The following is a 12,618-nucleotide window of genomic DNA, read 5'->3' as shown; positions in this document are numbered from 1 at the left end:
TGGGTTATGAAAAAAAAACTCCTGCGGCTAACTTGGTGTCTGCCCAAACGGCCGCCCAATTTTGTGCCTGAAACCCAGGGCCCTGGTAGTGTAGGCATCCAAGGGAATCTCCTGGTCTGTGGATTGCGAAGACTGTGGGAAAAGCATAGTATCTGGACTAGAGTGCACTGTTTCTCACAGCGTGGTACCTCACGGCTTCCTTTGGCTAGGGGAGAGAGTTCCTTGACCCCTTGCACTTCCTGGATGAGGTGACGCCCTGCCCTGGTTCTGCTCACCCTCCGTGGGCTGCACCCACTGTCTAACCAGTCCCAATGAGATGAGCCGGGTACCTCAGTTGGAAATGCCGAAATCACCTGCCTTCTGTGTTGATCTCACTGGGAGCTGCAGACTGGAGCTGTTCTTATTTGGCCATCTTGCTAGCCCATGGAAGTTTTAAAAAATGTCTTTTAATTGTGGAAAGTAACATATTGAAAAGCATATAGGCCAGGCGCGGTGGCTCGTGCATGTAATCCCAGCACTTTGGGAGGCCGAGGCGGGCAGATCACCTGAGGTCAGCGGTTCAATACCAACCTGGCCAACATGGTAAAACCCCATCTCTAAGGGGAAAGAAAAAAAAAAAAAAAGAAAGAAAAAAAAGAAAAGAAAAGCATATAAACATGATTTCTACTTTGGTGAATTATTAAAATGTGAATACATAGTCATTGCCATGCAAGTCAGGAAATAGAATATTGCCAGCATCTTGGTGCCAATTATTCACACCTTCCCAATAGCACATCTTCCCTTCCTCTAAAGGAGGGGTCCCTAAGCCCTGGGCCACAGACTGGTACCAGTCCATGGCCTGTTAGGAACCAGGCTGCACAGCAGGAGGTGAGTAGTAGGCCAGTAAGCATTACTGTCTGAGCTCCACTCCCTGTCAGATCAGCAGCAGCATTAGATTCTCATAAGGACATGAACCCTCTTGTGAACTGCCACGTACAGGGGATCTAGGTTGCTCGCTCCTTATGAGAATCTGACTAACGCCTGATGATCTGAGGTGGAACAGTTTCTCATCACAAAACCACATCCTTCCTCTCCCTGCCCCTCTATCCGGGTCCATGAAAAAGTTGCCTTTCACAAAACCTGTCCTGGGTGCCCAAAAGTTTGAGGACCACTGATCTAAAGGTAAGTTGCCTGACTTTTTATGGTAATTACTAGAATTTAATTTTACATGTTTTTGAACTTTATGTCAGTGGAATAAATATCTTATGTATTTTTATGGTTTGTTTTTTTTTTTTTCCTCAACATTGTGATTGCCAGTTCATCTCTGTTCCTGTAGTGGTAGTTCCTACATTTTCATTGCTGCATGGTATTCCATTGTTGAAGTATACCACATTTTACTCATTCTAGTCTTGGTTGGCATGTGGATTGTTTAAAATTTGTGTCTATTATGAATAGTGCTGCTATGAACATTCTGCTAGTATATGTAAACACTTAATAACCTTGGAGTTTTCTTTAAGGGAAAGTTTGTATCTTGTGGATTTTTAAATTTAATTTACTGGGAGAAGTGTGTTACAGTTACTCACTATGATTGGAATTGATTATGTCTGTTATAGTTGTGTCAATTTTTGTTACATTTTGAGGTTTATTTTTTAAAATTTTTTGCACATTTTAAAAATTGCTGTTTTCAGGACATGTTAGAAAACTATTTTTCTGTTACTGAAATAAGCATATCTTTGGTATAGAAATTATACCCCATGTGTGATCTTTAATAAAACTAATCAAGAATGGTGAGCTAATATGCTAAACAATTATTTGCTCATCTATCTGTCGTCCTTCTTTAGAATTATTATGTAAACAATTTACAGAGCTCAAAAAGTAATAGCATAGAGCCATAAATTTGATAAGGCACTTTAAAGAGAGCAATCAAACATATTACAAATATCAAATACAACAAACATTAACTGTGAATGCAGTAACCATAGAAATAGAGAAAAATATGCATTCTTAGAGAGTCGTTTTCTAAAGTAAGACCTTTCTTTTAAAAAAAATACAAAAAATTTATATATTTTAAAAGGCTATCATTAAGTTTAAATCTCTGTAAAAAAGAATTTTTTTCAAGTCAATAAAGTTTGGATTCATACATTTTCTAGAGAAACAATTATAGTCTTTGTACTAAATATGAGAAGAAAAAATAGCTTTGAATTATGTTTGTCAATTCTTTTATTCAACAAACATTTAATGAGTGTTGTGTGACACTGTTCTAGGTGCTGGCGACATAGAAGTAAGAAAGACACAATCATTAGCTCTAGAGAACTTAGCCTAATGTAGCTGGATCTACCATTGGCAATCGTGAAGTTACCTCCCTTGCTTCTTAAGATGAAGCTCACCTTCAGACTCTGCCCATGGTTGGCATGTTGTTGTAAAACAAATAATGGTCTACCTAGTTTGCTGCTGGTGGCACTGTGGCACTGTTAATATTAACTATATACTAATGAAATTAACTTTTACAAAGGATTCTATGAAAGTTTAGAGGGCAGAAAGTATTCAAAGATAAACAAGTACTCTTTATCAAAATAGCATGAGCATTCTGCTTTCAAAAAAGCCAAGAAAACCAGGAAAAGTTTCATTCTGAGTATATACAGAACTGCTGGAAAGAGATCACCCTATACATGTGGTACACATGCAAATATCATATACAAGGAGGTATGAATTAATTATTACACCATCATTATTAAATAACTAAGCATGCCAAATCAGGTCATGTTTCAAAAAATCATAGCTTTTATGAAGTGATTCTCTTTACCTCTAATAATGTTTTTTGTTCCAGAGTCTATTTGATACTGTTTATTTGGTTCCTTTGATTTGGTTTGAGTGGTCTTTTAAAAAATTCTTCTTTTAGCCTTTCTGTATGTTTTAGATGTGTGTTTTATAACAGCATATAGTTTTTTTTTTGTTTTTTTACTTATTTTATATTTTTATTTTTTGTCACTGGGCTGGAGTGCAGTGGTGCAATCTCAGCTCACAACTTCTGCCTCCCAGGTTCAAGCGATTCTTCTGCCTCAGCCTCTCAAGTAGCTAGGATTACAGGCATGCACCACCACTCCCAGATAATTTTTGTATTTTTAGGAGAGACAGGGTTTCACCATGTTGGCCAAGATGGTCTTGATCTCTTGACCACGTGGTCCGCCCGCCTCAGCCTCCCAAAGTGCTGGGATTACAGATATGTCAATTTAAAATCACTTATTATTATTTTGTGACCAAGAACCTGGAAGAGAGGGCCTGTCCTACTAAAAATGAGAAAGGCTAGCAGAACTTTTGGCCACATCACAAGGTTGGAGAGACATACGTTGGACTTCCGAAGGAAAAAGTTGTTGACCTTGCTACTTAAAAATGTAAAATTCTGGGCATCAAGAAGCACCATAAATTAGAAAATCACTATTTTTCAACCCCTAATGGTTTTAAAATGATCATCAATGCATCCTAAAACCATTAGAGAAGAGGTTGATGGTAAGCTTTATAATGGATGGATTATGTTGACAGTGCCTGAATTCATTATCAGTTTCAACATTGTGAAATGTGAGAGAACCAAACATTACGTGCCTTCTGATTTGATTTAAAAGTATACAAACAACACCACAAATGAGGTATTCTTGTGAAATAATTGAACCAGGATCAAGCCTCTAGATCTATCAGTTTGCAAGAAATATAGGGGATAGCGAAACATGTAAAACACTACCATGGGGATACAATCAGTCAAATGCAGAAGTATGAGAGAGTCTTAGAAACAATAGGCCAAATGCCTTGGTTTCTCCAGGGATAAATGATATGAAAAAGTTTAAAATATATAAAAGAAGGATAATCAGTACAGATTTAATGAAGAAATATTAATATTGACCATATGTGGTTTGTGGCTCTTAATGTGAAAAACAAATGATATGAACAAATAGAAAGGGAAATTTTAAAGAAATTTGAATGTAGTTGGGCTACTAGTTGACATTGTTTTATTCTGTGTGAAAGAGATATTGTTGTCTCTTCTTTTTTAAAGGTCTTATAGAAAAGCGATACAAGTCAGAGTCTTCTGGCTACATGATACGCTTTAAAATGGCCAAAAAGGATAATTGTGTGAACTGGTTATGAGTACATAGGGCTTACTTTGGCTGCTCTATGTACTTTGTTGTATGTTTTTAAATATTAAATAGTTACCAAAAAAAGAGAAATCATCAACAAAACTTCACTTGTACTACATAGCCTACCCTTCCTATGTGGTGAAAGTTCAGCTGTTTTTGAGTGGTGTGAGACAAAAAGGCGTACACTTTATTTTATCTGTATAGCATATTTCCTATTAGTTTTATCTGCTGGCCCTCTGTAACTCACCACTTTCTAGGGATGCATACCTTGATCCGTTGTCTCAACAAGACCATACTGTAAGAAAGAAAGACATTTCTTTAGAGCAATAGTGGGGAGTATATATATGAAAAGGACAGGAAAAAGTGCTAGGTAGGCAAAACCCACAGACATCCACTACCTTTCACTTACTGGCTTCTCAGGACATTCAAACTTACTGATTTCTACACACTAAATTTTAAAAATACTTCCAACTAACATAATTTAGCTCTCTCTTCCTTTAAAAAAATAGATGATCCAAAGTAATACCCAGTTCAAGCCCAGGAGTTCCGGATGATGTCATTTCTTCTTCCCAGCTCTGTTATGTCCTGTAAATTATATACAAAATAGAAAATGTGTTCACTAGTCATATACTCTATATATGCAGTAGGAGGAATGAGAAAAATGAAAGAGAAGGAATTTTAAAAAATTGTATGACATAGTAAGGAAATGCAGATAATACCTAAAAACCTCACTTTTGCATTTTTACCAAGTGGGCATAATGTGCCTGTGATGATAGAGTGCTGCTAGGCACACCCAGCTTTGTGGCTTGGAAGATCTCAGCACAGTCATAGGCTCCTTCTGGAAATCATATCTTCCACTCATGCTTTAAAGAGCATTGGGTCATATAATTGAGTGGCAGAGTGCTGCAGCAGGACCACCTGTGCTCTAACACTTGCTGTCAGTCCTAGCCGGTTTCTATTGCCAGGCCAATGGGTAGAAGGAGATAAATGATCTAAAACCCATGCAGTACATGCCACCTTCACAGTCTTAGAGAGATCAACCAAGTATTTGCTTCTTAGCAGGTTCGAAGTACAGGAGTTATCATTCACTTTAATTTCAGTTATTAATTTTGAGTAAGTAGTCTATATGGCATTAAATTGAAAAGATACAAAAAGGTGTACAGGGAAAATCAGCCACATAGATCTCTTCACTGGAGGCAACTACTAGTACTAGTTGCTTGTGTATCCTCATTTTAAAGGGCATTATTCTGACTTGGCACAGATCATGGGATCAGAAGAAACTTCCTGAAGTGGTAGGCCCTGTATGTTCCTGGCTTTTACATTCTACTTGCTGGAATATATGCAAGACACATATAGCTTTCTACTCTCCAGGTTCTGTGAGCATGGTAATCTTCAGTAGACCAGTGTAGATATGATGTGTCCAGTGAAATCTGCATGTCTTGAATTGAGATCTCTGAGGCAGGTGAAAGTGAACTGCTTTCTCATGTCCTCAGTTTATCCCAACAGAGAAATGCATTCACCAGCTTCATAACGGTATTTTAGGTGTCAAGGCTCACATTAATTTCCTCCAGTGAAGACTCACTTTCTGAAAAGGCAGCTTGAGTTGGAATTATCTTTTGATTATGCTTTTGGTAGAGTAGTGTCATTGATGCTTTGACCTCTCAGTAGGGCAGGTAGGATTCTCTGCACATCACCAGATGTGAAGGATTGGGTTTAAAAAAAATTTATTTTGAGGGGTGGGGCGATGGGTAGATTCCAGTGACTTTTACTTGGCCGTTTTACTAGACAGGCATGAGTCGGGGGCCTTGATTGCTGGAGATACCTCATTGATCAGTATTACCCTCTTCTTCCATGGACTTCTGATTTCCAAATTCCTAAAATGAACAGAAGTTTTACTGCCATTTTCCCTGTGTTGACTTAATAACCAGTTCTAAATTCTCCTATTTTCTCAAAAGGTCTGTTGCCTATGATCCATTATGTAGTACCTGTGACCCTCTCAGTTTGTATTCTTTGATGGAAAACCACAGAAACCAACAGTGGTTAATTTAAGGGACTTAAAAAAAAAAAAAAAAAAAAAGAATTTATGGGAAGGTTCCAAGGTAGCTTTGTTTGTCCATCTGCATTGCTGTAAAAGAATACCTAAGACTGGATAGTTTATAAAGAAAGGAGGTTTATTTTAGGCTCATGTTTCTGTAGGCTGTACAAGCATGGGACCAGTATCTGCTTTGCTTCTAGTGAAGCCTTGGGGAGCTTACAATCATGACAGACGGAGAAGAGGAAGTTGACACATCACATGGTGAGAGGGAGCAAAAGAGAGCGAGGGAAGGGGTGCCTATAGTCTTTTTAAACAACCAGATTTTCCATGAATTATAGAGTGAGAACTCATTACCTCAAGGACAGCACAAAGACCTTCACGAGGGATCCAGCCTCATGATCTAAACATTTCGCACTAGGCCTACCTTCATCATTGGAGGTCACAGTGCAGCATGAGATTTAGAGGGGACAGAACATCTAAACCCTATCAGTAGCTGACAGAATCAGATACAGCTGTAAAACCATGCTTTAGAAGAACACCCAGTTTCCAGTTCCACATGTAAGGAAGTTGGAAATTAGGACACTCCATCCTAACAGTAAAAAGCTGAACAAATTTTGAAAAACCAACAACTCTTCTTAGATCTTTAAAAAAAGTGAAGGCACAGTACAAACTCTTGCCCCCCAAATTGGAGAGTTAAAAACTCCAGAGGTACCTAGTCATAGGGAATCCCCCACACTTTTGTGAGTTTGACCTCCAGGAGCTCAACTAGGTTCTCACAGTAAATGTTGAAGAAAAATCCCCTCGTGGTTCTGGGAGAGTGAGGGGGAAAAGAACCATTTTGAAATATGCCAGAGCACTCTGTTCTTAACAAGGAGAAACTAGTTAATGAGAGCCTAACTGGCCTGGAAGGAGAGTAATACCAAACTCCAGCCAGTTTTAGCCTTCCATATTGGAGAAGGGAAATACACAAATCTACCTCACTCTTGCCGTCCTGTCCCACCTAACAGGTGGGGCTAGGAGTGGGAGAAAAAAACCTGAGAAACATATGTGGACTTCACAGCCCAGAGGCATAGCCTCATAAAAGACTGAGACCTAATAACACTGAGCCTTTGTAACACTCTCCCTCCCCACTATACCTTACCATCACATGACAAAAGGCCTGTTCATAGCAGTTCCTTTGACACAGTGTATCATTTTTAGCTCTTGAGAAAAAATTACAAGGCATACTACAAGGCAAAAACAAAAACACGGTTTCGAGAGACAGAGCAAGCATCAGAATCAGGCATGTGAAAAGGTTTTAAAAGAACTACAATTAAAATGCTAATGGCTCCAATGGATAAAGTGGACAGCATGCAAGAATGGATGGTCAGTGTAAGCAGAGAGATGGAAATCTTAAGGAACCAAAAAGAAATGTGAGAGATAAAAAACAAAACACTGTAATAGATGAAGATTGCCTTGGATGCCCTTACTGCTAGACAGGATGCAGCTGAGGAAAGAATCTCTGAGCTTGGGGATATGTTAATAGAAACCTCCAAACCTGAAAAGCAAAGAGAACAAATAAGGAAAAACTCAGAATATTCAAGACCATTGGGACAAATACTCAAGGTGTAACATATGTGAAATGGGAATACCAGAAGCAGAAGATATGCTGAAGAAGAGAGAAGGGAAGTTAAGAAATATTAGAGCGGGTGTTGACGTGATGTGATTTCTGCCCAGTGCTCTGAATGTCAAAGTGAAGAAATTCAATGAAGCGTGGGTAAACGACGGGAGTAACTATGACTCTCTTAAGGTAGCCAAATGCCTCGTCGTCTAATTAGTGACGTGCATGTATGGATGAACAAGATTCCCACTGTCCCTACCTACTATCCAGTGAAACCACAGCCAAGGGAATGGGCTTGGCGGAATCAGCAGGGAAAGAAGACCCTGTTGAGCTTTATTCTAGTCTGGCACGGTGAAGAGACATGAGAGGTGTAGAATAAGTGGGAGGCCCCTGGCGCCCCCGCCCCGTCCCCGCGAGGGGGTGGGGTGGGGTCTGCCGGCCTTGCAAAAAAAAAAAAAAAAAAAGAAATATTAGAAACAGACTGTACTCCAGCAGCCTGGGCAACAGAATGAGTGAGACTTCATTCCCAAAAACAAAAAAGTAGGTGTCTCCTGTTTGGACGGACAGAGCATGTACAGACTTGCATCATGAACTTTTGCTCCAGAACTGCTGCAGGAATATACCAGGAATGCCAAGGTCTGTGGATTCACAGACCCTCTGAAGAAAGTGGATTGCTACTGCAGGACCCAGGAAACAGCCCAAATACTGGGCTGGTATCTATGACTGAGAGACCTGAAGGTGGTTCACATCACAGGACTGTTCAGACAACCCCCAGTACCAACCTGGAGCCTGGTAGCTCTGCTGGGTAGCTAGATCCAGAAGATAAATAACAATCACTTACAGTTCAGCGCTCAGAAAGCCACATCCCTAGGAAAAGAAGAGTACTACATCAAAGGAACACCCTGTGGTACAAAAGAATCTGAATGGCAGGCTTGAGCTCCAGATCCTCCCTCTGACATAGTCTATTCAAATGAGAAGGAACCAGAAAAACAATTCTGGCAATATGACATAACTCTCCCCAAAAATCACACTAGCTCATTACAATGGATCCAAACCAAGAAGAAATCCCTGATTTACCTGAAAAAGAATTCAGAAGATCAGTTATTAAGCTAATCAAGAAGGCACCAGAGAAAGGCAAAGTCCAATTTAAGGAAATAAAAAAACAAATGATACAAGATATGAGGGGAGAAATCCTCAGTGAAATAGCATGAATAAAAATAATCACAACTTCAGGAAACAAAGGACATACTTAGAGAAATGCAAAATGTACTGGAAAGTCTCAGTATAGAATTGAACAAGCAGAAGAGAGAACTTCAGAGCTTGAAGACAGGGTTTTTGAATTAACCCAATTCAACAAAGACAAAAAAGAATTTTAAAAATGAACAAAGCCTTCAGCAAGTTTGGAATTCTGTGAAACGACCAAACCTAAGAATAATTGGTGTTCCTGAGGAAGAAGAGAAATCTAAAATTTTGGAAAACATTTTGGGGGGACTGATTGAGGAAAATTTCCCTAGCCTTGCTAGAGACCAAGACAAGAAGCTCAAAGAACACCTGAGAAATTGGTTACAAAAAGATCATCACCTAGGCACATAGTCATCAGATTATCTAAAGTCAAGACAAAGGAAAGAATTTTAAGAGCTGTAAGGCAAAAGAATCAGGTAACCTATAAAGGAAAACCTGTCAGACTAACAGCAGATTTCTCAGCAGAAACCCTACAAACTAAAAGGGATTAAGGCCATATCTTTAGCCTCCTTAAACAAAACAATTATCAGCCAAGCATTTTATATTCAGCAAAACTAAGCTTTATAAATGAAGGAAAGATACAGTCTTTTTCAAAGACACAAATGCTGAGAGAATTCACCACTACCAAGCCAGCACTAACAAGAACTGCTAAAAGGAGCTCTAAGTCTTGAAACAAATCCTGGAAACACATCAAAATGGAACCTTTTTAAAGCATAAATTATAAAACAAAAATACAAAAAACCAAGCTATACAGACAACAAATAGTATGATGAATGGAATAGTACCTCACATCTCAATACTAATGATGAATGTAAATGGCCTAAACACTCCACTTAAAAGATACAGAATGGCAGAATGGATAAGAATTCACCTACCAAGTGTTTGCTGCTTTGAAGAGATGCACCTAACACGTAAGGACTCACATAAACTTAAGGTAAAGAGGTGGAAAAAGACATTTCATGCAAGTAGGCACCAAAAGCGAGCAGGAGTAGCTATTCTTCTGTCAGACAAAACAAATTTTAAAGCAGCAGCTTTTAAAAAAGACAAAGAGGTACATTTCATAATGGTAAAAGGCCTTGTCCAACAGGAAAATATCACAATCCTAAATATCTGTGCACCTAACATTGGACCTCCCAAATTTATACAATGGTTACTACTAGACTTAAGAAATGAGATAGACAGCAACACAACAATAGTGGGGGACTTAAGTATTCCATGGACAGCACTGGACAAGTCATCATGACAGAAAGTGATCAAAGAAACAATAGATTTAAACTATACCCTAGAACAAATGGACTTAACAAATATTTATGGAACATTCTACCCAACAACCACAGAATATACATTCTATTCATTGGCCCATGAAACATTCTCCAAGATAGACCATATGATAGACCAAAAAATAAGTCTCAATAAATTTAAGAAAATCAAAATTATATCACTCAGACCACAGAGGAATAAAATTGGACATCAATTCCAAAAGGAACCCTCAAAACCGTGCAAATATGTGGAAATTAAGTAACCTGCTCCTGAATGATCATTGGGTCAACAATGAAATCAAGATGAAAATTTAAAAATTCTTTGAGCTAAACAATAATAGCAACACAACCTATTAATACCTCTGGGATACAGCAAAGGTGGTGTTACAAGGAAAGGCCATAGCCTTAAATGCCTACATCAAAAAGTCTGAAAGAGCACAAATAGACAACCTGAGGTCACACCTCAAGAAGCTGGAGAAACAAGAACAAACCAAACCCAAACTTAGGAGAATAAAAGAAATAACCAAGATGAGAGAAGAACTAAAGGAAATTGAAGCAAACAAAAAACACAAAAGATACATGAAAGAAAAAGCTGGTTTTTTGAAAAGATAAATTGATAGACCTTTAGCAAGATTAACCAAGAAAAGAAGAGAGAAGATCCAAATAAGCTGAATTAGAAACGAAATGGGAGATATTACAACCAATACCACAAAAATACAAAAGACCATTCTAGGGTATTATGAACACCTTAATGCACATAAACTAGAAAACCTAGAGGAGATGGATAAATTCCTGGGAATATTCAACCCTCCTGGATTAAATGAAGAAGAAATAGAAACTCCGAATAGACAAATAACAAGCAGTGAGATAAAAATGGTAATTTAAAAAATTACCACCACCACCACCAAAAGTTCAGAACCAGACGGATTCACAGCTGAATTCTATCAGACATTCAAAGATGAATTAGTACCAATCCTATTGACACTATTCCACAAGATAGAGAAAGAGGGAATCCTCTCTAAATCATTCTGTGAAGCCAGTATCACCCTGGTACCAAAACCAGGAAAGGACATCACCAAAAAAGAAAACTACAGACCAATATCCCTGATGAACATAGATGCGAAAATCCTTAGCAAAATACTAGCTAACCAAATCCAGGCATATCAAAAAGATAATCCATCATGATCAACTAGATTTCATAACAAGGATGCAGGGATGATTTAGTATATGCAAGTAATAGATGTGATATACCATATAAACAGAATTAAGAACAACCTCATGATGATCTCAATCTCATGATGATCTCAATAGATGCAGAAAAAGCATTTGACAAAATCCAGCATCCCTTTAGGATTAAAACCCTCAGCAAAATTGGCATACAAGGGACATACCTCAATGCAATAAAAGCCATCTATAACAAAATCACAGCCAACATAATACTGAATGGGGAAAAGTTCAAAGCATTCCCTCTGAGAACGAGAAGAAGAAAAGAATGCCCATTTTTGCCACTTCTATTTAACATAGTACTGGAAGTTCTATAGGGCAATCAGAAAAGAGAAATAAAGGGCACCCAAATAGGTAAAGAGGAAGTCAAACTGTCACTCTTTGCTGATGACATGATCATATACCTAGAAAACCATAATGACTTGCCCAAAAAGCTCCTTGAACTGGTAAATGAATTCAGCAAAATTTCAGGTTATAAAATTAATATACACAAATCAGTAGCTCGGCTATATACCAACAATGACCAAGCTGAAAGGTGAATCAAGAACTCAATCCCTTTGATAGTAGCTGCAAATATATATATATATATATATATATAAAATGCTTAAGAATATATCTAATCAAAGAAGTGAAAGACCTCCACAAGGAAAACTACAAAACACTGCTGAAAGATATCATAGATGACACAAATGGGAACATGTCACGTCCCATGCTTATGGATGTGTAGAATCAGTATTGTGAAAATGACCATACTGCCAAAAGCAGTCTACAAATTCAATGCAATTCCCATCAAAATACCACCATCATTCTTCACAGAACTAGAAAAAATAATCCTAAAACTCATATGCAACCAGAAAAGAGCCCACATAACCAAAGCAAGACTATACAAAAAGAAGAAATCTGGAGGCATCACATTACCTGATTTCAAACTCTACTATGAGGCCATAGGCACTAAAACAACGTGGTACTGGTATAAAAATAGGCACATAGACCAGTGGAAGAGAATAGAGAACCCAGAAATAAACACATATACTTACAGCCAACTGATCTTTGACAAAGCAAAGAAAAACAAAGTGGGGAAAGGACACCCTGTTCAACAAGTGGTGCTGGGATAATTGGCTAGCCACATGTAGGAGAATGAAACTGGATCCT

At 38.2% G+C, this 12,618-nt stretch overlaps 1 protein-coding gene across 7 annotated transcripts in view; it reads left to right on the top strand.

Moving 5' to 3' along the window:
* FANCC (FA complementation group C) overlaps nt 1-12,618 on the top strand; it is a 207,603-nt gene that overhangs the window by 49,780 nt on the left and 145,205 nt on the right. Inside the window, exon 1 of one of the 7 annotated variants that reach the window (XM_032266370.1) lies at nt 625-1,161. The exons of the other annotated variants lie outside the window; for them this stretch is intronic. The gene's annotated coding sequence lies outside the window, so the exon portion shown is untranslated. Of the gene's footprint in view, nt 1-624; nt 1,162-12,618 lie in introns of those variants that run through there. 7 annotated transcript variants of the gene reach the window in all.

Source organism: Sapajus apella, unplaced genomic scaffold, assembly GCF_009761245.1.
Source record: "Sapajus apella isolate SASKATOON/1434 unplaced genomic scaffold, GSC_monkey_1.0 scaffold158, whole genome shotgun sequence".
Lineage (NCBI taxonomy): Eukaryota > Metazoa > Chordata > Mammalia > Primates > Cebidae > Sapajus > Sapajus apella.
This window is presented reverse-complemented; position numbering and strand designations above follow the sequence as displayed.